The following is a 21,459-nucleotide window of genomic DNA, read 5'->3' as shown; positions in this document are numbered from 1 at the left end:
CTCTTTTTTCTGATGCCAGGCTCAGTGCAGGGGTGGGGGAGGGTGGGCTTCATACGATTTATGTGTTTTAATGAGAAATAGTCCTGGCACTAAAATGTTTCATAGTCCTCTCTGTTTCCCTAATATCTCTTATAATTTAGGTTGTCCAGATCTAAATTTCCCAGATTCTTTCACAAGACAGAATTCTAAGCAACATTTCTCTCAAACTTGATCAAATGTTCACATTTTTTTCAAATTTCTTGTATCATGCTATCCAAGTCTGAACTTTTCAATGAGAACTTCTTGCATGTCCCTTGGAATTTTCAGGTTATTTCCTGGGTTCAGAGAGCAGGAGGAAAAAAGTAGGAATTCATTTTTTTTTTATCCCTGACTTTCCAGTGTCTGGAAAGTACAAAATGGTTCTCTTCTGTATTTTAATGTCTTCCTGTTCTGTATTCCTTGAACTGTATGCCTACACAATATTCAGAGTTGGGGGAAGGTAAGTAAGTGTAATGTGTCTGATGTTCATGTAAACATCAAACACATTCTATAATGTTAAAAATGGGAACAGCTGCAAAAGTGTATCCAGGAAATTTAGAATAAGAATTGTGATCCTATAAAAAACTTTAACATCATGATTCATAATGCACTCTATTGTGTATCTGTGTCCTGTTCTCTGTGTGTAACTGTCCTTTACCGTTTGATGTATGACAGTTATATTCCTTTTAAGGAAAATTTATATTTCCAGTGTAGCATGGTGTTGAGATTTCTGCTTAACAGTCCATATTAGAGCAGATCCATGCTAGGAACAAATGTGTTTGAAAAGGACATCACACTTCTTCTTACCAGTGTGGAGTGGATTCTTATTGAGAATCATTTTATAAAGCCGTGCAACAGAGTATAGACTATGGTGATAGGCCGTTGTGTAATTTGACTGGCAACGTTTTCTGAAAAAAGTCTCTCTCCATATCAGTTAGGGAACAGCATATTAGCAACCGCTGTGTTTAAGCACGGTCATTGCTAAAATGGTGTCAGTCACAGTGTGGATGGTGCCTAAATGGTTTTCTATCGATAATTAAATGTCAATCAGTATGTAAATTAATACTGCCAGGACTGTACAAGCCCTGTACACTGTACAAAGATTTTAGTTTGGAGACCAGGCATGTACACTGTTAGCTCTCTGAGACAGTGACTGTCTCTTCAACTTTGTTCATACAGTACCCAACACAACAGAACCCTGATCCTGACTGATGCCTTTGAGTGCTACCAGGACTGATGAGAGTGTGGGGAAATGGGAGACAATTGTACTGGCCCCAAGCTCAGGGAGGGCCCCAAAACATCTGTAACTGGGATGAAATGGGGTGTAGGGGGGCAATGAACATGATGTACCTGAGCCCCAAATTTCTCTCAACAGATCAGGGTGCTACTTTTATATATATATATATATATATATATATATATATATATATATATATATGAAAAAAGATGATGAGGTATGGGGAGTAGCAGGAAGCTAATGAGTGCCTCACTCACCAGTACTCCTTACCACTGATGCACAGTGATGGTTTGCTGTGTGTTCTGCCAAGATAATGAAAGTGGTATGTGGGGAGTGAGGGAAGCGCATTAACCACTTAAAGGTAGCATTCTTGCACTTTGGATTGAGAAAGGTTTTCAGATCCAGATCCAAATTTTACAGCTTAAGGCCAAGTTCTACACAAAACAGACATTTCTGAAATATACCGTATGAGATTAATTTTCAGTGAATGTACAATTCATGTATACAAAAACCTCAGCACAAGGCATTTCCTGGGGATTATTAATTGGCTAGTTTTAGTGATCTCTTGGCCATCTATTCATCTTGGTCAGTCATTCTGAATCTCAATGATCATTGCTCAAATAATTATTTCAGCATTGTTTGAATCCACACTGAGAAGAAGTGCTCAGCAGATTTATGAATTAGGATCTATATACCTATAATATGGCATTCTCATAGTGAATCTGTAGAAGTGGCTATGGAGGTCCTGTCATACTAAACTAGCATGGCATTATACCAATCACAGATTCCCACCCTTTTTACCCTAATGCCCAGCTCTACAGGACTCATGTTTTTGTTTTTCTTTTCTGTCACTGTAGGGTAACATTTTCAAAAGACCCACATTTTAGACATTGCTCCACTTAGTGTTGCAAGGTCTAAGTGACTTAGGAGCCTATGTTCAATTTTCAAAAGAGACTGAAGCACTTATCAACAGACTTTCAGTGAGACTTAGACCCCCAAGTATCTGTCACTTTTGAAAATGAGAGTTAGCAGCTGCTCTCATTTGGATATTTATGAAAATTTTACCCTAAATCTTTCTGTGATACAGAGTAATCTAGTACAAATATCTCACTTTCATAAAACAATTCCAAAGACCTTTGGTGAAACCCTTTGTTGTTTTAAAGGAAAGCTCTGCTATTAGTCGAAGGTCTTGCTCTTCACAAGAAATACTTCAGATTTTTAGCTATTTCATTGTTCCAATGTTTCCAAGGCAGGTAAAGTTTCATCAGGCATGTCAGCAAAACAAAATGTTCCCTTAAGTTGGTTATAATGGTTTTGCCTGAAATTAACAGATTCTGTATCATTGTTCTCATCTAGGGCAGTAGAGGGCAGTGAAGCCACTGCTGAGGGGGAGAAAAATTTACGACCAACTGGAGAAATATCATATTTCTTTACAACCAAATTTTTTGGTCATTCCCCATCAGAAATCTATGCCACAGTTCATATGTATGAAGGATATTTTAATTCTGTGATGTAATAAATTAAACAAAATTGTTTTAGTTTGGGGGCCCAATCCTGCTCTTATTGAAATAAATACAGCTTCTTCAATAACTTCCCTGGGAATTAAATCAGGCCCAGTGGGTACCAGAATTGTCAGATTATACTATGTGATGCACAAAAATAAATTATGCTGCAGAGTTTATTTCCTTGATGTGCTGCAGAGGGAAAGAGAGTAGGTAATTTAGGAGTGAGTGAGAAAGAACAGGGAGGGATTGAGGTGGAGAGAGAGAGACAGTCAGACGGACCACAGGCAGAAGCAAAAATCACAAAAATGGAGATAGACAATAGTGAAGACAAAGACAAAATTCCATGCGTTTGGATGTAGAGTTCAGAAAATGAGGTTTTTCCCCCCATGGAAAGATAATAGTAACTTTTCAGTGAAAACCTGAAAACATTTAGGCTAAAAACCAATACATTTTCAGCCCAAAATTTCCAGTTTTTGGTTTTCTGACAAAAAAAACTGAAAGTTTCCAAAGAAAGCAGACACTGTCTGCAGAAATTTTTGTTCTGTTGAAAATCCAGTTTTCTGAAGAAAAGCAATTTGATAGGAAATTTTCAAACAGCACTGTTTGGCGCATCATTGAAATAATTATTAATAATAACAAAAAATAAATCAGAATTCTAAAACAGTTGGAGTATTAAAAATTGAAGATCTTGCTACTAAGGCAAGCAATAATAGTTGTTAAAACATGATCTTTAAATTTACAGCATCCCTTTAAACTAGGTAAGCATAAAAATTACAAGGTTGAATAATCCTTATCCAGTAGGGTGTAAACTGATCCAGCTGAGATTAGAGAGAAATGCATCCCACTTGTTTAGTATTGGCCAACTGGTTCATTCTGGTATAGCCATTTCTGTGCTGCTACATCTTACTTCTCACACGTTGTTTGATGTTGTACCATAAGTAGGTCTCTACCAAATTCATGGTCCATTTTGGTCAATTTCATGGTCATAGGATTTAAAAAATAGTAAATTTCATTATTTCAGCTATTTAAATCTGTTGAAATTGTAGGGGTCCTGACCCAAAAAGGAGTTGTGTGTGAGAGGGTCACAATGTTATTGTAGGGGGAATGTGATACTGCTACCCTAACTTCTGCGCAACTGCAGGCGGCTGCACTGCCTTCAGAGCTAGGCCGCTGGAGAGTGGTGGCTGCTGGCCAGGAGCCCAGTTCTGAAGGCAGAACCACTGCCAACAGCAGCGCAAAAGTAAGGAGGGCATGGTATGGTATTGCCCCCCTTACTTCTGCGCTGCTGCCTGCAGAGCTGGACCATCAGTCAGCAGCCGTCACTCTCCGGCCACCCAGCTCTGAAGGCAGCAGCGCAGAAGTAAGGGTGGCATGGTATGGTATTGCCACCCTTCTGTGCTGCTGCTGGCGGGGTGCTGCTTTCAGAGCATGGCACCTGACCAACAGCCACTGATCTCCGGTCGCCCAGCTCTGAAGGCAGTTCAGAAGTAAGCGTGGCAATACCACAATCCCCCCTAAAATAACCTTGTCACCTCCCTGCAATTCTTTTCTGGGTCAGGACTCCCAATTTGAGAAACTCTGGTCTCCCCATGAAATCAGTATAGTATAGGGTAAAAACACACAAAAGACCAAATTTCATGGTCTGTGACATGTTTTTCATAGCTGTGAATTTGGTAGGGCCCTAATCAGAAGACATGCTTCAAACCTCACTGTGAAGAAGAAACAAAAGAAAAAGATCTGCTACATGCTGAAAAAGTGACTGAGTTATAATTAATTGAATCTTCTGTAAGTGCCTGTTTTCTCTTAGAGGAAAGACACCACTGTTTAGTAAGGGTGGAGGAACTGAAAGATTCTGTCTTTAATCAAAAGACTTTTAAAAATGATGAGCTTGTAGAAAACAGCTAATGATTATTACCTATCCATACAAGCATTTATGAGTCACCCATTCCTGTCATATTGGATACATTTTACAAGGTTTAGATGTCCTAGCAAACTGTATATTCCAAAAAAAGGAGCATATACTCTTTGATCAGCTGCAGCACTAAACTGTGTAACTTTATAGGGGGAAAACCCAGCCAGTACGCTTAGTGAGAGGGAATTACAGAGAGCTGTAGTGCAAGATATTAGGATGGCCTGCTATTAAAAATAAAACAAAAAAAACCTCTTGGATTATACTCTAAATATGGCCAGGTTTGGTCTCAGACATATTCTTGAGAGAGTGAATGTATATAAAATGCACCCTTGAGAAAGGCAGTCAAAACACCCCTGCTACACATAAATGATTGGAAATAGAGGATGATGGTGGCCTAAAGGGACAGAGTGTGAGATAACTGAAGCATGGACAGTTAGGAGCTTTATAATGACCAGAGCCTTGCTTTTCAGCTAGAAGTTCATTGGCAGCCAATGCAAAGGGTAGAGCACACATATAACATGCTCTCACCATTCTGCTCTACTCAAAGGCAGGAAGCTATATTCTGCACTAGAGGAAGGTTCTTGAAACATTAACACCAGATAGAGTGCACCGTGGTCATCTAAACATGGATGATTATGGCAAGGTCTGCATCTGGCTCAGGTCCAGATTCTCAGCTAGTTCAAATCAAAATTGGTCTGTGAACCTGGCCCTTAGTCTCTTGGTCAGCCATTGATTACCAAAATTCTTACCATTTCTGGAATATAAATGCTTTTCAAAGTATATTCTAAGAGGAGTTAAGTGGTAGGCTGATTTAATGCACAAGTTCTTCACCCCTTTTTGACCCAAGTTCATATATAAAACAGGGATTGCAATATGAGTTTGATCTCAATCCAGCGAATGCTTGCTCCCCTCACTATTAGGGCACATTTCAACACTATGAGTCACCTCTGCTGAGGAGAAGTCCAGCATTATAAGAGCAGGTCAAGATTGAGCATAAACAGCTACACAGGAAGATTCCACGAGTACATATCTCTCAGGCTTGGTGTATACTGAATTTTTGGAGAATTCTCCTATTGTTACTGTAATGACAGATAGACATGCTGCAAGAAATAGAAATTTTAGTTCCTGGACCCAGTCACATGACCTAACATGGGGTGCCAAAAGTTAATATTCCTGTCATATGATACTGGACCATATCTTCTGATTCCAGGGGCTACTACTACAGTTACCACCATGTTGTGTAGACCTGCTTTGAGCAGCATTAAATTACACTGTGATAACATCAATTCCCTGTCTATACCGGTTGGTAATGAAACAGAGGAAGATCCCAGAAAGACTAATATAGGCACAGGCTTAGCCAGCACTATTACCTTGACATTTACATGTGGATTTAATACACTTCTTTCTTTGTGATATATCTATGAACAGAAACATTAACTTTTGAGATCAATTTGAAGAAAAAGTGCTAGTATGTCACCTCTCTCCTCCCATTAATACACTCCTGGACTATGAAGAGAGTGAAAAAAATCTTCCCCCACAGTTGGCTATAACTAGCTCAGATATTTACTCCCTTACTCCCTACCCCCGCTCCCTTTTCCACCCCTCACCCAGGCTTTAATTAGATTCCTGTTAGGGAAATAAAATAAAATATATTGTAGATAAAATCAGCATAGTGCACAATAGCAGAGGGAAGGGAAATATTTTCCAAAGGCAAGCTCTTAAAAATACCATCACAGAAGCTTTAACATCCATTGACAGCAGATAGGATATTGATTATTAAGGTGTTATCTGAAAATCCTTTGTAGTAAAGTAAATGGAACTCACCTTGTCTATCTTAGAAGGTTAAAGGACTGAGTTAACTCTGCCAGGTAGTTGTTTGAAACATGATGTTTAGCCACCTCTCTGCCTTTTGAGGCCATACTTCTCCCCTCCACTGGGCATGGTAACAGCCTAAGTATTTCAGATGTCCTTCACAGGACCCTAATTACCTATAGCGAACATTGCTGAGTGATGGTTTCTCAGCAACCCCTTGTTCTTTGATCATCCTGAAATCTACCTTCTCCTTAAAGTTTAAAGCCACAACTGGTAAAATTTGGAAACATGCTATGTTATAGTTTAGATTATCCTGCCTCCTTGAAACAGCTGCTCCCACCATTCACTGAACCCATTGCTGAGGTAACGTCAGATCTGAGGTAAGTGAGTGAATCATTTACTAAGAAGGACCTAAATGTGGTACTGTAGTTAGGCAGCTAAATAGTTGGGGAGAGAGGAAAGCTAATTCCAACTGGCACTAGTTAAAGTTTCCCATTAAGTTCAAGTTTCTTGGCCTCACTTTCAAGGGCCTTTAGATCTTTCCTCCCTAATTATCATTTATTGTTTCCCACATCCCCTCCAACTTTGCAATGACAGCCTTGACCTCACCACCCATGTGTCTGTTTCTCCTACAAAAGTTTCCATGCTTTCTGCCATGCTGTCCCATATATACAGAATGAAAGGCCACTACTCTCTCCTTCAGATCCCTCTTCAAGACCCACTTCTACCAAGGTGGGGGGGGGGGAAGTGCATGTTAATATACTACTACCCCAAATTCAGGGTCAGATCACTCCCTCTTATGGTAAAAGTCCTCAAGTTTTTTCCTCTAAGAGTTTCTCCCATATTGTTCAGTCAGGAGTGTAGGCTTGGGCCCGCTGCAGTATGAGACCTAAATCCGGTCCCCAGACACATCAGATGAGAGCCTGGTCAGGTCACTCTAATGTCAATGAGAGTTTTGCCATTGACTTCAGTGGGGCCAGATTCCACACATGGATCACAGGAAGCAAATGCTATTTACATAGAGAGTGCTTGTATCTGTGTCCCAACACTTCAGTGCCTAGCACAGCTGCCCCTGGCACTCCCGTGAGAGGAGATTCTCCTCTGTAGAGGAGGGACCATGGGGAAGTTAACAGAAGTCATATTAGCTTTGCTCCCTAATTTCTGCAGGGAAGAGTTGGGGGTGAACAATGTACATCTCACAGCTTGCTCCCACTCACCATTGGCCTGCCCCTCCCTTTGTATGAGTCCTGTCTCTGTAGAGAGCACTCCAAAGGTGTCAGGGAGTGGTAATGGTGCCATGAAGGTAGCTGACCAACCTATTCCTTCCACACAGGAGGGGTAAAATCTGTAGACTGAGCATCCCCTCCATTCATATGTACATAATGACTCCTGAGAATGTCCAAAGAGCATGCAGAAATGTTTGGCCAGTTTCAGCTGTTCTGTACTGTTGTTCCTATAAGAACTGGGAATGAGTTCTTCAGGTTACCAAACTGGAAAATCAGAAAGGCATTCCCATTATTTTCTTTCTGCAAAAGAGAGTTTGTTTTCTGACCCCAGTTCTCACACTGTAGCAAATAGCAAACTCAAATGGGACTTGCAAGAAATATGAGAAACACAGACATTTAAAAAATGTTTTCTTAGAATTAAACACTCAAAATAGGAAGCATCTGGATCTGGATAATCTAAATTGAGGGAGAAATCAGGGAACCAGCAGATGATATTTTAGTGCAGAACTATATCTTAACATAAACCAATAACTCTCTGATTTTTTCTGAAAACCCTTGTTCTGAGCCCGGTACCAGAATATGTAGTACAGTGGTTGGATTTTCCAGAAAGAAAGTCCTCAAAGCCATAGTCTACTTGGGGAAGGCAGATCTGAACAATCATTGGCCTGGGCTCAATTCTAGCTGTTGGGTTTGTGATGAATTAGAAAAGGACATTTTTCCAATTTTAGTGGAGTTTTAAATGGAACTGTGAGAGCTGAAGAAGAAGAAGAAGAAGAAGAAGGGAGAGGGTATTGTAATTGCAGAGGGAAACAGACCAACTTTTTGCCCTGAAAAACTGTTTTCTCAGAGGAAACTTGGATTTGATTAATATTGAATGGAACATGGGAGTAAACCCTACAGTCCTGCATGCAAGCCTCAAAGTGGGACAGAGATGGAAAAATGTGTAGACAGGAATTGTGTAATTCTATGTGTTTGTACTACACCCAGCACTGTGGGGTCAAACTGTGATTAGAGCCTTGGGTACTGTATTTAGATGTTCAGATGCATGCATGTGTTCTTTTTGTGTGCTGCATTGGCTCTGGCCAGGTAGCCCATACAGTAGGCTCATATCAAACTGTTCAATAAGACCACAAGACTTGGTTTACTAGCGAAGGTGCCCAACTAGGTTTATTGTCAATGTAGCACGGTAATAGCAACTGGCAGACAATGGATGCAGCTCAGTTAGTGGCAGGACTTTCCATGGCTTCCTAGGCTAGCCAAAGACACTCCCTCTGAGATACATCTTTATACACAGATACAAACAAATGACATATTGCCCCTGATGTATCAGGGTGTCATGCTCTGATGTATTAAGGTACCACCCATTGCCTTGTACATGTTGGTTTGATTAAAAGATTTTTATTTATTATGCTGGTGGTAATACTAATAAATAAGTGCAGTTTCCATGCACTGACTTTCCTGTATCTTCCCCACACAGCAGAAATATCAGGTGAAATCCAGGCCGCATAGAAATCAGTGGCAAAACTCCCATTTACTTTAGTGAGGGCAGGAGTCCACCCATTACATAGTGGATCTCAAGTCTCATCTAGTCCTCCTAACATTGTACAGGAGCAGCCATAGTCCAGCTACAGGCAAAGCCCTTTTTACTCAGGCTTCGCTTGCAAGACTAGACCCTTTCCCCTTATTGTCCAGTTCAAATATTGTTGGCAATATTTTGCTGAATCAGCAGCATTCCCTTTGCTGAGAACTAATGAACCAACCATCTCTTGCTGTTTTTGCTTTTTCTGTTTAGCTGGAATGTGCAGGCTTGTTCTACAGACACAGTGTACAGCATTTCCAAGAGCCAAAGGTCACCCTGAAATCTCACAGCACACTGTACAAAAGCCAAGCAAGGAAATACTCAACAAGCTTTTGGAGAGCAGTATCCCAAAATATCAGTTTATTTTACTTGACAGTCATTCTAACCCCATATGCCTCATGCCTTGAATTTTCCACCTGGCTTGACGTTAATATAGAATAGCTAACTATCTTCAATACAACGTGGTCTCAAGTTATAGGATAGTGAAATGTCATGAGAGAGGCACATCCCTCCACCCCTTCACACAAAAAAAACAAAAAGGAACAGTGTCTCACATAAATAGCCTATGCAATCTATGCTGTTTGCAATAAAAAGGTTAGATTTTGCTCTTTGTTAATCTGAATCTACACCAGTGCAGTTCAAGTCAGAATCTGTCCCCAGATACCTTCTTTTTTCCACTATAGCATTCTTCTGTAAAAAGACTCTATAAAACATTGCAGCATTCTACTATAATATCGTACTAGCTGGTGGCATTATGTAATATTAATATTGTTTGCTGTAGTGGGGCCAATACTATAACATTTCTTCTCTTTTTTTTAAATAAAGGTATATAAATGTTTCATCATATACATTCTGAGAACAAGAATGTGTTCTAAACAAATACTCCTACATTTGGACCTGATTCACCACTGATTCTTCCCTAACACGAAATAAACCACACCTATTGACTTCAGCAATAAGTACTCATATTCTGCAGTGGGAGAATATGACTCTTTGTTTATCAGTTCTTAAATGGGCCAAAGAATAAGGTAAAACATTACAGTTCAAACCAGTAAAAGGAACATAGCTTTTCAGTTGGTACATTGGACTGCACTGCATGCATCTCACTAGTACTTTGGCACTGTTTACTGATATGGGAAATTCAACTAGGGAAAAAAAGAAATCAGGAAGTTGCTGTCTAAATATGTCCCAAATAAATGGGATGCAGCCTATTTGGAAACATTGTCCCTCTTTATTAGTATAAATAAAAATAACAACAGGATATAAATGAATAAAATCATGTCAAGATCTAAGGAGTGGAGTAAGTTGGGGAACTTCTGCATCTTATGTGTACAAAAGTCCTTCATGTTTTCCATCGACTTTGATAGTTTTCAGTTAAATGAGATATAAATGCACAATCTGATCCTACCTCCTCACAGTCAAGGGCAAATCTTCCACTAACTACAGTGAGAGCAGAATCAGGCACAACAGTTTCAAAAAGGGCTACACTCAATGGCAAGCAAGTGTGGATAAAATGAGAACTCCCCTCTTCCAAATCTTTGCCCAAACTCTGATCACACCATTTTTGAGGATCAAATAAATGTAGCTAAAATAAGTATGAAAGTTAAAGCAACAACTAAAGAGCTTCTGCCCTTCTTAGTTTTCACTGGAGCCAGAAGTGGAAGTGCCAAATGAATACAAGTTTTCATTAAATGTTCATTCCAGCTTAAAGCTAGATAGTTTGGATAAGCATATGGACTTCAAAGCCCTCAGTTGAAATACCAGATTTTCAGAGGTTCCATCACTGCTATTTATAATATGTACAAACATGTCATCTGTGAAGCAAAATGTGTACCACATTATAACATTGTAGGTGTAGCTCTATTCTGTATTCACTGTATCTAAGAATCGTCTAGACTTTATGCTGACAGATATATGTACTGATCCTAGTCCTCACTGAGGCAAAACCATTCACTGAAGTCTACAGAAATTTCACCTGTAAAAGTCCTGTAAAATCAGGACCATTATTTTCAATCTTCTATTACTATATTTCAATTCCAAATATTTAAAATGATCCAATTTCTGTGACTCCCATTCTGGAACATGGACATCATTGTGACAAGTTTAGAATTACAATTGTAATTATTTTCTTTATTTCCTATCCTGTTATTTACTAAAGTCTAAATTCTGCTACTGGGGAAATCCTTCACTAATTCCTATTTTCCTCTTTTCCTTCTTTGTCCATTTGCATTTTTTGTGTGGTATGTGTGTGTAAGGAATTTACCCCCTACTCAACAGTAGGATACTTTAAGCGATCTCATTCCCCTTAAACAATAATCCATCTCTCCTTGAAACAAAAATAAAACAATCTTGTGCTTTTTTAACACAATCTAAGAGATAGAGAAGAGGGCAGCTCAGGGGACAAATATCAGAATATAGCTACTCTAGATCACTGGTTTATTCTAGCCAAGGTAAATGACTGAAAGTTGTTATTGTCTAATGGCTGTTCTGTAGTCTTCGTGGAGAGTTTTTCCACTGAGTTCTCAGTGCAGGGTTATCTATATTAGAACTGCACCCTAGCTGGCTGGCTCACTATGAAGGTTACCAGCCCATCTCACCCCTAAAGGAGATCCTTCCAAAATTGGGTGAGGCAGGCTGTCTGGGAGGTGTAAGGAAGCTTGTATTTATGCTTCTTGTGCTGTACCCATTCTGGACAGAGATGATTTTAGTCTTCAGGGCTGACATTACATCACTTTTCACCAGCAGTACTGTAAGTTATCACACACAACGTGTAAGTAATGACACAACAGAATGTAATAAAAACTACATATTTTACTTGTTGAGTAAGATTAAGCACTAGACGCAGTCTTACACATTGAGCAGTAGTAAGTCTTAAATCCCCTGGTCAATCAGCTCCTTCACTCATGAATGCATAAGGAAGAAAACAGGGGCAAGGATTGGGCAAAGAATAAGTTTTTGTGGACATCTGGATTTAAGAGCTATCACCATCATTCATTCCCTTAATTCTGCTACTAGAGAACAGCAAACTGGCAGTTGCACAATGGCACACATCAAAGCAGGACTCAGTAATTTTTTATTTTGTGCTTACATGTGCAGAATGCCAGTGCTGTGAGGGAACAATTTCTCTGAACAAGCTGTGTACATATACAGCAGTGTGAATGACAAGCTCGAATAACATATTGTTTGTGACATGAAAAAATAACATCTCTGCCTTGTCAAAAGTGACAGATTAAGACTTGGGATCGGGGGCAGGAGAAAAGGCTGAGTACATTTTTGGCAGAAAACATGAATGATATTGTTATATTAGACGTTAAATTCACTTTGTGGGCTGGAGAAGAAAGTCCACATGACACACCGAGATTTACTCTAACAATTGCATAAGTTCTCCAGAGTTTGCTGTTAGGAGAGGAGGTTTTCAGGAAACCTGGCTCTTTGAATGAGATTGTTGGAAGGTTTATGCCAGCTCTCAAAGTAGTTGCACATTGACAGTATTATGAGGGAGAAGCTGTTCACTGAAGTTATTTTAACTTGCAGAGTGTGTCTGGTTAAAGGGATCAGATCATCTAGATGCACAGGAATTTGTGCCTATAATTAAACTCTGGTGAGAGTTCATAGACCCTTCCTGTTATCAAGAAAATACAACATAAAACAGTCAGCATGATTAAATCTAGACTGTTGAATCTTCGCACTACAGTAAAATGTAAGGGGGGGGGGGAAATGCAGTAAGAGAGAATATTGTTTAACTTTGCCATTTGGGGCTTATTATACACTACATTGGTTCTCTCCACATCTATCAATAAACTCTTGGGGTGAAATCCTGGCCTCGCTGAAGTCAATGGCAAAACTTCCATTGACTTTAACAGGTCCACAATTTTACTCTAGAATTCTAGTTATACAGTTTGTTGGTGTCTTTGGAATTCATCCTTCCCCCAAAAGGCTGCACATGAGAAGGGTTGCTCTCTTCTTTCCCATGCTGGGAAAAGTGGCTTTCCAAAACCTAAGGAGAGGTTTGCAATGGCTACGTTTGGTTACTGTTTTCTTCTGCTTGGTTATTGTTTTCTTATTTTCTTTTGCCTTAAGTTTGTTCATTCCAAAAAATGATTTTTGTTGCTGCAGACCCATCCACAAAGAGAGCACAATTTAACATACCTTATCCCCTGAGTTGTGCTATAGACATCATAGGTTATGTTGGCGCATGAACAGGAAGCAAACAAAGCTGAGTAATGTTGTCTTATGTTCCATAAGAAACAAAGGGGCAAAGGGAACACTGTCAGATAGATAAGGGCATAATGGATAAGAAAATTATTTTCAAGCTTCTAAGAGAATATTACCTTCAATAATAGATAAAATACCTGTTTAAGTAAAAGATATATGAAAGTAACTCTTTAGGGAAACTCAAGCTCCACCTACAATATAGGTAGATGATTTTTGCATCTATGCTTAACCAAGTAGTAATCAGGTTGAGTTGTAACTGTGGTTTTGATGTAAGGATAAATGGAAATTCTTGGGATTAGCCACCCACAAATCAGACAGAGGATGGAGGGAAAGACTTGTATTTCGTGCGAATACAAAACAGTAACACTATTCTTCTTTTTTATTCTCTATTGTCCTTTTAATGTCCACAAAAGTCTAACACATGAAACCTATTTAGCAAATTCCTTGGAAAGTGCAACAAACTTGCAAGTTAAATTTGGAAGCTGTGATTGGCTCTTTAAATAAAAGAGGCTGAGCCTTATGTTTTAAATACTGAGTTGATGTGCTGGCTGATATAGTAAATTCCACCAACTCTGATACCCTCATATGGTTATGTGAAATTGCTCAGTTGGTGGCAACAGACCCCTTGGAAAGAGATCTTGGCTTTTGTTGACTTTTTTCATTTTTATTTTTTTACAGAAACTAAATTATATAGCTGCTGACAGTTTTATAGGCCTCAGTTCAGCCATGTACTTAAGCATGTGTCTAACTTTAAGCATGTATTTCCATTGAAGTCAATGGGCGTAATCACATGCTTAAAATTAAGCATATGCTTACGTTCCTTAGTGAATCACAGTATTTCAGACACTAGTTACAGCTGAGGAAGTAGATGGTGGCTACAGTGTAAGAGTTGCAGAATCAGACCCAAAATGTGGAAATAACTGCAACTGTTTTTGAGAAAAATGCTCTATGCTTTTTTTCTTATATGCACCCACATCCCCACAGGCAGTCACTGGTCTGTTGAATGCTTAGTGTATACTATGATTCTCATAGATTCTGCATGCACATTTTTTCAGTTGTACCTTTCCTCTGATTTTAGTTGCATATTCCATAAATGATGATGATTAGCCTGTATAAATGTTCCGCAAATGTGGGTTCAGATATCATACTATCATACCTATTACAAAAACATTAGTGCATGTATTCAGAAAAGGAAAGGCAGGTATTTTAGAAGTATTTATTTCTAAAAAATATATAAACTTTAAACACTCAGTTTTGACATCTTAAAATTGAATAAAAATTGTTACCAGTAGAGCTATAAAATCTCAATGGTTTTGCTTCAGGAGTGTGTGTGTGTGTGTGTGTATACACACTGTATTTGGTGTCAATGCACAGAAATTCACATACCTTGACAGTCACATTTAGTTTGGAGTTTGAACTGAAAAAAATCTCACTGCAAAACACAGTTAAAATTGCCACACTTCACCTATTTTCACATAAAAACTAAAGCAACGACAACAAACATTGCATGATTTTGATACAAGCCCACATTCATAAGAAACTGAGGTCAGGTTTGCTTAAGGGTATGTCTACGCTATGAAATTAGGTCGAATTTATAGAAGTTGTTTTTTTAGAAAGCGTTTTTATACAGTCGATTGTGTGTGTCCCCACACAAATGCTCTAAGTGCATTTAGTGGATGGAATGCGTCCCCAGTACCGAGGCAACCATCAGCTTCCGGAGCTTTGCACTCTAGATAGCTATCCCACAGTTCCTGCAGTCTCCGCCGTCCATTTGAATTCTGGGTTGAAATCCCAATGGCTGATGGGGCAAAAACATTGTTGTGGGTGGTTCTGGGTACATATTGTCAGGCTCCCCCTTCCCTCCCTTCCTCCCTCCGTGAAAGCAACGGCAGACAATCGTTTTGCACCTTTTTTCCTGGGTTACCCGGGCAGACGCCATACCACGGCAAGCATGGAGCCCGCTCAGCTCACCATCACCGTATGTCTCCTGGATGCTGGCAGACGCGGTACTGCATTGCTACACAGCAGCAGCTCATTGCCTTTTGGCAGCAGACAGTGCAGTATGACTGGTAGACATTGTCATCGTACTCCTGGGTGCTCTTTTAGCCGACCTCAGTGAGGTCGGTCAGGGGTGCCTGGGCAGACACTGGAGTGACTCAGCCAGGTCATTTCCCTTTTTAAGTTTTGACTCATGGAGATTCAGTCCTGCCGGCAGTCATACTGCACCATCTTCTGGTGAGCAGCCAGGAGACAACGATGGCCAGCAGTCATACTGCACCATCTTCTGCCGAGCACCCAGGAGATGACAATGGCTAGCGCACCGTCTGCTGCCAGCCTAAGATGTACAAAGATAGATGAAGTGGATCAAAACAAGAAATAGACCAGATTTTGTTTTGTATTCATTTGTATTCATTTTCTCCCCCCTCCCTCCCTCCGTGAAATCAACGGCCTTCTAAACCCAGGATTTTGAGTTCTATCCTTCAGGGGACCATTCTGTTTCTCCTTGATGCAAAGCCCCCCCCCCCCGTGTTGATTTTAATTCCCTGTAAGCCAACCATATAAGCCATGTTGTCAGTCACCTCTCCCTCCGTCAGAGCAACAGCAGACAATTGTTTTGTGCCTTTTTTCGGTGCAGACTCCTTAGCACTGGGAACATGGAGCCCGCTCAGATCACCGCGGCAATTATGAGCACTATAAACACTGCACACATTATCCAGCAGGATATGCAGAACCATAACCTGCAAGAAAAGTGAAACCAGGCGAGGAGGAGGCGACTGCAGCGTGGTGATGAGACTGATGAGGACATGGACATAGACTTCTCACAAAGTACGGGCCCCTGCAATGTGCACATCATGGTGTCAATTGGGCAGGTTCATGGCGTGGAATGCCGATTCTGGGCCTGGGAAACAAGTACAGACTGGTGGGACCGCATAGTGTTCCAGGTCTGGGATGATTCCCAGTGGCTGCAAAACTTTCTCATGTGTAAGGGCACTTTCATGGAACTTTGTGACTTGCTTTCCCCTGCCCTGAAGCGCAAGAATACCAAGATGAGAGCAGCCTTCACAGTTGAGAAGCGAGTGACGATAGCCCTGTGGAAGCTTGCAATGCCAGACAGCTACCGGTCAGTCGGGAATCAATTTGAAGTGAGCAAATCTACTGTGGGCGCTGCTGTGATGCAAATAGCCAACGCAGTTACTGAGCTGTTGATATCAAGTGACTCTGGGAAATGTGCAGGTCATAGTGGATGGCTTTGCTGCAATGGGATTCCCTAACTATGGTGGGGCAATAGATGGAACACATATCCCTATCTTGGGTTTGCAGTACCAAGGCAGTGAGTTCATAAACCAAAAGGGGTACTTTTCAATAGTGCTGCAAGCACTGGTGGATCACAAGGGACGTTTTACCAACCTCAACATGGGATGGCCAGGAAAGGTACATGATGCTCGCATCTTCAGGAACTCTGGTCTGTGTTAACAGCTGCAACAAGGGACTTACTTTCCAGACCAGAAAATAACTGTTGGGGATGTTGAAATGCCTATAGTTATCCTCGGGGACTCAGCCTACCCCTTAATGCCAGGCTCATGAAGCCATACACAGGCCCCCTGGACAGTAGTAAGGAGCTGTTCAACTATAGGCTGAGCAAGTGCAGAATGGTGGTAGAATGTACATTTGGGCATTTAAAAGCGCGCTGGCGCAGTTTACTGAGCCATTTAGACCTCAGTGAAACCAATATTCCCATTGTTATTACTGCTTGCTGTGCGCGCCACAATATCTATGAGAGTAAGGGGGAGACGTTTATGGTGGGGTGGGAGATTGAGGCAAATCGCCTAGCCACTGATTACGCACAGCCAGACATGAGGGCGGTTAGAAGAGTACAGGAGGGTGTGGTGCGCATTAGAGAAGCTTTCAAAACCAGTTTCAGGATTGGCCAGGCTATGGTGTGAAGGTTCTGTTTGTTTCTCCTTGATGGAACCTCCCACTCTGGGTTCACTTTACTTTCCTGTAAGCTAAGCACCTTCCTCTCCCCCCTTCAATCACCGCTTGCAGAGGCATAAAGTCATTGTTGCTTCACATTCATGCATTCTTTATTTATTCATCACACAAATAGGGGGATAACTGCCAAGGTAGCCCGGGAGGGTGGTGGAGGAGGGAAGGACAAGGCCACACAGTACTTTAAAACTTTAAAACTTATTGAATGCCAGCCTTCTGTTGCTTGGGCAATCCTCTGGGGTGGAGTGGCTGGGTGGCCAGAGGCCCCCCCCACCACGTTCTTGGGCATCTGGGTGAGGAGGCTTCAGCCCGCCACCTCTCCTTGTGGTCATATTGTGTTTTCCTGCACTCTGAGATTGTCTGCCTCCACGTATTTTGCTGTGCTCTGTCAGTGTGGGAGGACAGCATGAGGTCAGAGAACATTTCATCACGAGTGCGTTTTTTTTGCCTTCTAATCTTTGCTAGCCTCTGGTAAGAAGAAACATATGCAGCTGGTGGAAAGGAAAAAAGGGCGCATGGTAGTTAAAAAGACACATTTTATAGAACAATGGGTACACTCTTTCATGGTAAACCTTGCTGTTAACATTACATAGCACATGTGCTTTCATTACAAGGTCGCATTTTGCCTCTTATTGAGGGTATGCCGGTTTGGTGTGAGAGATCACTCACGCAGGGTCAGGCAACAGAATTCGGCTTGCAGACAGCCATGGTAAGCCACAGTCTTTTGGCTTCTTTAACCTTCATAACATGTGAGAATGGTTTCAAACAGCAGCATCCTCATTTCCCATACAAAGTAGTCGTTGGGTTGGTCATTTAAAATGGGTTGGCAATTTAAAAGGAGGGGCTGCAGTTTCCGGGTTAACGTGCAGCAGAAACCCAACTAACCTCCCTCCCCCACACACACACACCACCAATTCTTTGTGATGATGGCTTCACCCCTCCCCCCACCACGTGGTAACAGCGGGAAAGATTTCTGTTCAGCCACAGGCAAACAGCCCAGCAGGAACGGGCACCTCTGAATGTCCACTTACTAAAACCACCCTATTTCAACCAGGTGACCATGAATGATATCACTCTCCTGAGAGTAACACAGAGAGATAAAGAACAGATGTTGTTTGAATGCCAGCAAACACTGGGACCATACGCTGCAGTGTTTTGTTCTTCAGTGATTCCCGACTACATGCTACTGGCCTGGCATGGTAAAGTGTCCTACCATGGAGAATGGAATAAGGCTGCCCTCCCCAGAAACCTTTTGCAAAGGCTTTGGGAGTACATCCAGGAGAGCTTTATGGAGATGTCCCTGGAGGATTTCCACTCCATCCCCAGACACATTAATAGACTTTTCCGGTAGCTGTACTGGCCGTGAATGCCAGAGCAAATTAATCATTAAACACGCTTGCTTTTAAACCATGTATAATATTTACAAAGGTACACTCACCAGAGGTCCCTTCTCCTTCTCCCTTCAGGGTCCGGGAGCCCACCTTGGGTGGGTTCGGGGGGTACTGGCTCCAGGTCCAGGATGATAAACAGATCCTGGATGTTGCGGAAACCAGTTTCTCCGCTTACTTGCTGTGAGTTATCAACAACCTCCTCCTCCTCATCATCATCTTCCTTGCCCCCAAACCCTCTTCTGTATTGCCTCCCACTCCTTGGATGGAGTCAAAGCACAGGGTTGGGGTAGTGGTGGCTGTACCCCCTAGAATGGCCTGCAGCTAATCATAGAAGCAGCATGTATGGGACTCTGAACCGGAGCAGCTGTTTGCCTCTCTGGTTTTTTGGTAGGCTTGCCTGAGCTCCTTAATTTTCATGTAGCACTGCTGTGGGTTCCTGTTATAGCTTCTGTCCTTCATGCCATTGGAGATTTTTTCAAATATTTTGGCATTTCAAACGGAGTTCTGCCAGCACGGATTCATCTCCCCATACAGCGATCATATCCCGTACCTCCCATTCAGTCCATGCTGGAGCTCTTTGACAATTCTGGGTCTGTATGGTTTCCTGTGCTGATGGGCTCTGCATGGTGATCTGTGCAGATGAGCTAGCCAAGCTGGCCAAACAGGAAATGAGATTCAAAAGTTCGCGGGCCTTTTCCTGTCTACCTGACCAGTACATCTGAGTTGAGAGCGATGTCCAGAGTGGTCACAATTGAGCACTAATCCGATTTCAGCACTAATCCCCTCATCGGGGGTGGAGTAAAGAAATCAATTTTAAGAGCCCTTGAAGTCGAAAAAAAGGGCTTCGTCGTGTGGACGGGTGCAGGGTTAAATCGAGGTAATGCTGCTAAAATCGACCTAAACTCATAGTGTAGACCAGGCACTGCACAGAATTGTGACCTAACAACACACACACATACTTGAACCAGTAAATCAAACATTTCAAATCTGGTGAGTGCTTCAACAGTATAAAAAGAATCTACTGCCTGTAGCTTCTTGTTTAACAATTACCCTTCATGGAAGTTGGAAGTTACTCATGTGGCTATTGTTAGTAGGCCAGAACCAAGAGATTTTACTCTATTTAGTAAATCTAGAGCTTATTAGACACAGGTTATATATGCACCTGAGCCTGATCATCCACTGAAGTCTACATTTAAAGTCAATAATGTACTTAATGGTGCTATCTGGGGATATGAAGTAAGAAAATAGCATTCAGCATTATTCACTTACCTAAAATGCCAGAAACAACAACTGTAATAGATTAGACTTCATGAGCCTGTTGGAGAATCACTTGTGCATTATTTCAGGCATTTTGTATTAGCTTTGCTTTCTTGTTAAATATAACACACATTCTATTCTGAAAATTCTGTACTGGAACTGGGTATTTTTTGAACATTAAGACTTTTTAAATGCTTAATTTTTTTATCTGCTAAAAACAAAAATGCTAACAATGGGATTTTGAGAGGGGGTAGATAATAAACTAAATATGACATTAAAAATTAAACCAACATTATTAATCAACTTGATTAAGTTTCCCCTTTGACTGATTCATCATCAGTGGGAGTGCAGAACATGTAATTAATGCAATGCCTGTATTCAGTCAGAACAGCTGCTTTAGGGAAAAAAGGGAAGGGATTTGAAATTTATACCAGAATCATAAAACTATGACCATTAAAGGGCTTAGTGACTTTTTTAAAACTGCAAGAGAGAGCCTGAGGGTTCAGGGTGGGAATCAAAGATGCAAACTCATCCTCTAATATCCAATTTCTGAGACAAAAAAGAAAACAAGACAAATGTAGTGCCTGGGGATGGAAAAAGAGGATATAAGGATCATTCTGTGTGATTGGAACCAATTATGTAGCTTTTTATTGCACAACAACACAAGATCAGTGTTGCAAGGGTTGTTACTTGCCTTGTATTATGCAGTTCTATATTTTGTTCTTTGTCCCTGTTTAAAAATGAGTAAGAAATCCAGACTGTCCCTTCTTAATGAGTGTGTTACTGTTGCTAGTGTTGGCAGTGTTGTACACTGGGAGATTTTTATAATACCAGTTCTCCAACTTCGCCCAAAGAGCCTGGCAGCTTTTCTTTTACATTCTCTTGGTCTCGCTCTCTCTAGCCAGCTGCTTTGGGAGGGGCTAGTATAATGTACTGGTTTTGCATGTGTGTGATTTCATCTTTTTATGGCCACAGAGAAGATAAAGGACCATCAGCTTCTGATAATAAAAGGGAGCCGAGAATGGGATGTCAATTCAAGGGCTAGATGCTTTTGTTTTCAGACTTAAAGGGAAAGGGCTCTGGTCTTGGTTCAGTAGGAATGTGTGTGATTCTAACAATTGTGCCTGTCATCAGCAGCATATAAATTTGCTACACTTGGAGAGAAGAGAGGGAGACCTCTATTTTTACAGATGCAACAACAGTAAAGGGGCCTATTAGCCCAATCCACAAGTCCTTACTCAGGCAGAACTCCTAATATTTTCCTTGTCATCTCCTGTGCTCTGTGTTCTGGTTTATGAACTTGAACAAATAAAACCA

At 41.1% G+C, this 21,459-nt stretch overlaps 1 protein-coding gene across 3 annotated transcripts in view; it reads right to left on the bottom strand.

The window, feature by feature from the left end:
- Positions 1-21,459, bottom strand: part of SYNPO2 (synaptopodin 2) — a 123,449-nt gene that overhangs the window by 67,020 nt on the left and 34,970 nt on the right. The window contains exon 1 of one of the 3 annotated variants that reach the window (XM_043513420.1): positions 6,497-6,819. The exons of the other annotated variants lie outside the window; for them this stretch is intronic. The gene's annotated coding sequence lies outside the window, so the exon portion shown is untranslated. Of the gene's footprint in view, positions 1-6,496; positions 6,820-21,459 lie in introns of those variants that run through there. 3 annotated transcript variants of the gene reach the window in all.

Source organism: Dermochelys coriacea, chromosome 4 (genome assembly GCF_009764565.3).
Source record: "Dermochelys coriacea isolate rDerCor1 chromosome 4, rDerCor1.pri.v4, whole genome shotgun sequence".
Classification (NCBI taxonomy): Eukaryota; Metazoa; Chordata; order Testudines; family Dermochelyidae; genus Dermochelys; species Dermochelys coriacea.
This window is presented reverse-complemented; position numbering and strand designations above follow the sequence as displayed.